The sequence below is a fragment of the Ixodes scapularis genome, unplaced genomic scaffold (genome assembly GCF_016920785.2).
Source record: "Ixodes scapularis isolate PalLabHiFi unplaced genomic scaffold, ASM1692078v2 PGA_scaffold0__279_contigs__length_252992795, whole genome shotgun sequence".
NCBI classification, from domain to species: Eukaryota; Metazoa; Arthropoda; class Arachnida; order Ixodida; family Ixodidae; genus Ixodes; species Ixodes scapularis.
In genome coordinates, this window is record NW_024609835.1 from 51,038,027 (window position 1) to 51,044,193 (window position 6,167).

Below are 6,167 nucleotides of genomic sequence, written 5' to 3' on the forward strand. Positions count from 1 at the left end.
GTACTTATCAATGGAAGTAGATTCACTAAAATTCAAATTTATTTAAGCGCGGGTTGGGGAGATTTTGGCAAGCAAACACGAGACAAGCACCAAAATAAAAATATTTTAAGGGCAATTAAAAAAAAAAAAAATCCCGTTCTCGATTTTTTTAAAGCTCTGACCCATTCTACTCTATTTGGGGGTTAATATCAATTAAAACATGTTGCATTATATTGATGGTGTAATAGATACAGCACCTCTACCGAGCCCCTTCCGCGAAGCTCGGCACGGTGTACCCCTGTGGTGCGACGCAGTTATTGCGACCTCTTACCTTGAGAGAAAAGTATTTTTTTATTCATTTGAGTATAGAAATTAATAGTTTGTCACATCTTTGGCACATTATAATAAATTTATCATTAAATATAATAAATTACACATCATATACAACACAGTTCTGCCTTCATAGGTTTCAAAATTGACAGATTTTGACGCAAACATTTTCTGACGGTGTGCACTTAGAGTTTCTTCCAAGGGGACCCGACAGTCCGTGCCACTTCCACGTCACAGGTCGAAGCTTCTGATGTTTTGCATAGCCACACAGGCAACGACTGAATACCAGGAAAGGCGCGCATTCCCACCCACTCTTCATTTTGGCGTTCACGGAATTCAACAGCCTCGTCTTCGTCCAAAATTGTGAAATTCACTCCTTTTAGTTTTTGGGAAAGACTGCTCACCATGCATTTTGCAGACTGTATGGCCTTTCCTGGGAGCTGTCTCAAGTTGTGAAGCCTTGCTTGGTGTTTGACGAGTCCTCCAAGTCCGTCACACGCGTTTTTTTCCGTGCCCAGTGGCCATTGGGCCTTGGGAAAACATTTTTTTTTTTGGAATTCATGAAGTTGGAAGCGATTCTTGAAGTGACTGGCGGCAGCGTCACTTACATAAGTCAAATGAGAGTACACAGCAAGGTTGTCATCGACCCACTCTCTCACTTTTTGCACAGCCAGACAGGCATGAGTGGAGTCATGATGCAAGTCGTCACTGATGACGGCAAAAGTGTATGTCGACTTTCTAGTCGTCGCCACACACGTAAATATTGAGACCTGTTTTTTTTTTTTTTTCCAGTGGTACGCTTGAATCTTATCAAGAAGGATAACAGTTCAGTTTTCAGCAAAGTCGAAGTGGAAGACAATGCTGCCACGCTGCGCGCACTGCTTTTCTTCATAGATGGCTTTGCCTTGCGTCTGTCTGATATGGCTGTGAATGATCCACCTTGAGACCGACACACGAAGCTGTTCCAGAAAAGTGACCTGATCTAGTCTTTTTCACGAGCTCGCCTGACTCCCATGCTGCTAAAACTATCTCTTCATCCTCGGAAATGTTGAGTTTTTCGAGTGTAAGAGACTGGCCTTTGGGACAATGGTCACATTCGCCTAAAAGGCACTGACGCGATGGCGGGTTGCAGATGAATGTCGAGTTCAATTCCGCTGCGTCAAGTTGTGAGCCAGCAGCTCACAACTTGACGCACCTTGACGCAACTTGAAGAGAGGCGACACAGAGGTTATAGTTTGCGCAGAACACACAAACGCATGCTTCTTGCTGGGGATTGCATTTAACCCATCGGGGTCGCAGGGAGTAAAACTTCGTCAATCCGATGCCGGAGTCGGGATGGTCACTTTTATATACACGAAACGCTTCTCTGATTGACCGTGTCATAAAACGTTTCGGTTTGAGCGTTTTCTGGCCATCGAGCATAACGGAAATGACGTCCTTCTGATTGGGACACTGCCTAGAACACTCTAACTCGTCTTTCATGTAGTAGCCGCTGCAGATATGTTTTCAGGGCTCACGTTACACCTTGTATAGGGATCGGGCACATACCACACGCCGTGGTCCTCCCTCAGCTTCCGGGACCTATTAATGATGTAGATCGATGCCTCTGGGGTGGTTTTCTGGACTTAATTTCTTGTCAAGGTTGATGGCAGGAGGGTCAGCAATTGACAGCGTTCCCGGGGAGAGGCTGTGGTCGTAAAGGCGCGGCGAATGTTGTCCGCCCACTCGGTGCATGTGGAGCACTTTTGCTCCGACGACCCCGATGCCACGTTTTCACACACACATATATATATATATATATATATATATATATATATATATATATATATATATATATATATATATATATATTCTCTCTCTTTTCACAAAATAACAAGTTGCAATCATTGCGTGGCAACACAGGGACACCCCGTGCCGAGCTTCGGATAAGGGGCTCGGTAGAGGAGCTGTATCCATTGCACCATCAGTGTGATGCAACATGTTTTTAATGAATATTAACCGCTAGATAGAGTTGAATGACTGAGTAAAGATAAGTCGCACTTAAAATATTTTTATTTTGGTGCTTGTCTCGTGTTTGCTTGCCAAAATAATCATTTTTTTTTTATTTCGGACATCGTTAAATAACATATACAATTATGAAGCAAATTAAAAAGGTCGACCAGCCACCTTCTTTTCGATCATATCTGAAATCACCCTGTATCTGTTGTGTAATTTATTCTATATAATGCGCAATTTATTATAACGTGCAAAAGATGTGAAAAACTATTACTTGCTATACTCGAATAACAAAAAAAGAAAATCTTTTCTCTCAAAGTAAGAAGTCGCAATAACTGCGTCGCACCACGGGGGCACACCGTGCCGAGCTTCGCGGAAGGGGCTCGGTAGAGGTGCTTTATCTATTACACCATCAATATAATGCAACATGTTTTTTACCTATAGTAACCCCCAAATAGAGTAGAATGACTGGTAAGAGTTTGAAAAAAATCGAGAACGGGATTTTTTTTTAAATCGCCCTTAAAATATATTTATTTCGGTGCTTGTCTCGTGATTGCTTGCCAAAATTTCCCCAACCCGCGCTTAAATAAATTTGAAGTTTAGTGAATGTACTTCCATTTATAAGTGGTGTATATACTTAAAATATGACGTTTCTCACTAAATTATTTCCAAAGATACAGGCCTGCAAAGTTGGAGGAAAAACGGTCAAGGAGCCGAAATCGATGTTTTTTTATTTATTTTTTAAAACATACTAAAAAATAACAACATTTTTTTTATTGATAAGTACATATAGATTGTACTAAAACATTATTAAACTCACCTAAGAAGTATAACATTAGTTATTAATCACCAAAGTTGCCCCCTCCGGCTATGCAAGCAAATGCAACTTTCCACCCCTACGTGATATACCATTTTTTGCGTTTGAAATTTTTTTTTTTCTGGGTGAAAATAATTCTGATTTTGTTTATTTTGGGCATCGGGAAACAACATATAAAATTATGAAGCAAATTAAAAAGGTCGACCAGCCACCCCCTGTTCGATCTTATTTGAAATCACCCTTTAGACCTATGCATTCAGCAAAACGCGCTGAGCGTTTACTAAAGCGGTTAGCGAAGGCTGAAGTTTTGGAAATGTTCTATGATGGCCAAATGGGGAATTATTGCTGGAGAAAGTCACCATAAAAGGAAAGTTGTATTTAGATTACAAGCTATAGTTTACAGAATATTGTACATCTAATTTCAATTAATGAAACGTGATTCATGACCTTTGCAACTGTTGTTATTATTTAGCCTCATGTCCTAACAATGACTGTCTTGTATCGTGCATTTATTTCTGTTCCATATTAATATTTACATTTTTGTAATGAATCCTTTATATTCATAAATCACCTATTAATTGAGAATGACATACACGAACATTTCTTTCCAGCCAAATGTTGGGACACAGTATTTGAGAACAAGATACTCGAAAAATGCATGGATCGCTGTAAAGCAGCCTGCAAGTAAGGATCGCACCGTAGATACATTTAACAAGCGAACGCACTGCATGAATGTGCATGGTGTAACCTGACGTCACGGATATCACGACGTTATAATGTCAGGTGGCGTCGCTGCTTTGTAATCTCATGGTGCCAGGCGACGTCATGGTATCACGTGACTCGAGGCGACCACGTGACATCAGGTCACGTGATAACACGGTGCCACGTAACGCCATGGTGTCACGTGACCACGTGACGTCACTTGAGGTCGCGTCACGTAGCAGCATAACATCAGATTCACGTGACGTCACGTGCGTGAGAATGCGCACGTCAGCGAAGCTACATCTAAGGACACCAGATCGCCAAGAGCTAGCCCTAGAAATGCTATGTATTGCGGCTGAAAGCACGGGGTTCGAACCCGGACAGCCCTACCTTCGCTGCTCTTCTGGAACCTTCCAGTAGAGTCTGGAAGCATCGCGTGATGTATTGTCCAGAAAGTTACCACAGCATGATTTGAATAGAAAGAACCGTAGCTGGTAAAACGCGCGACGGTCGCCCTCGCAGAATGAGTTCCCTTACATTTTAGTTCAATCCACAAGTTCGCCTTCTTACATACTCGTTTGAAGGTTCACACAAATATACCGTCTTTAATTTTCTGTACTATTTCAAACAAAACTCAAAGCACAAAAAGGAAAAAAAAAAAAAATTTCGAAACGAATTTGCATATGTTGTCTGTATAGACATATCTTGTGACGTATCTGTGACGTAAACATCTGCGTTTTATATATATATATATTTTTTTTGTAAATCTTTGCTTTTGCGTTTTTGACATAATTTCGAGTGCCTTTAAAATTAGATTGCTTTTCTAGTACGATTGTCATAAACAATATGGTTAACTTTCATTTTAACTAAGATTGTTTTATGGTGTAATCAAGTTGTAAACTTATATCACGTTTCCTCAGATAAGATATCAAACGTAAGTTCTTCAACTGGCGGAGGTAATTTTCATCAGTCGTTGAACTTTTTGAACAAAACTTCCGAGTTCACGAGAGGATTGGGTCAGACATTGTATTTACATGTTGTTCAAATTTCGAATTACTACATTGTTGATAGGTGCTTTTTGTCGATATTGTTCCGTCGGGTTGTGTATGCGTATATTATAAATAAAATAAACAATAAAGCCACGTGCTAATAAAATATAAATTCTTGGACTGCGATCGATAAATGATAATTTATGGGTAAATGAACATCGCCAACTTTCTGGGACATCGACGCCTCGGCGCACGCACTAAAATTAAAATTTCAGCAGAACAACAAACATCGCAATGTTCCCCGCGAATATTTTAGGTGACACTTGCAGACTATCAGTAAGCAGTAATTAAACATTTGGATGCCTATGGCTCTAACAATTTTTTTTTTGCTACATTCACAAATATGTTGCTTTTGGTTTTTCTTGACAAAAGGTCATAATGTTCTCAAGGGCTGTACTTGCCTGGGTATCATAGAACACAAATCAATCAGAATTTTGATATTTCCTTGAAAACTTTTCATTCCACGGGATGTACCAGAAAATTGGTCAAAACTAGAGAAAATTATGCTTTTTAGTATATAATATTAAAGTTACGATCACATGACTCTCACCTTAAACATGCTGTTTTTGTTTCTCCTCCTGTAACGTAAACTTTCTTGCTTCAAATACTACAACATCTAAACACGTTATACTCGCTGACGAGGTGAGAAGGGCAGGGAGGAACTTCGCGAGCTTCTTACCTTCGACAACGCTTCGGCGTTTCGTGCACCTCCAGCGCGCAGCCAAAGCACGGCGGAAGGCAAGGGGAGCACGCTGGAGGTCGGAAGGTTCGAAAGACACGTCCCGCAGTTCTCATTCTGTCAGTGCTGACTCAAATATAAATGCTGCACATTGTGGACACATAAAGTTGTAACCTAGTGAGGTAACCATTCAATTCGATTTAATTTCAGACGCGTTCGATACAAAAAACAAACAAACAAACAAAGCACTAAATTTCAAACCGCGATATTTGAGGTACAACAGACGAGTGCTGTTGTCTCGTTTCTGCGTGTATATGATCTAGTTCTTGGTGGCTCGCGTTTTCTTCCTTCGCATACCTGACAATTAATTTAAGTCTCAAGCATGGACGCAGCACAATATTGCGTCCAGACGCTTAATTTTGGAGAACTACCGCCGCAACCTTGATACAGTTCTAATGTGATAACAATGCCGCGTTTCCGATGTGATAACCATGCTGCGTTTCTCTCAGGGACATCACGTACGACAGCCGTGTAACGTCCATTCAGAACGTGCAGGTGAGTTTGGCGAACGAGCTCCACGAATTCCACCATCAGTCATTAACTGGATTTTGGGTGG

General features: G+C 40.7%; 1 pseudogene; it reads right to left on the reverse strand.

The window, feature by feature from the left end:
- Positions 1–378: 378 nt before the first annotated feature.
- Positions 379–1,019, reverse strand: LOC120836509 (annotated as a pseudogene).
- Positions 1,020–6,167: the final 5,148 nt, after the last annotated feature.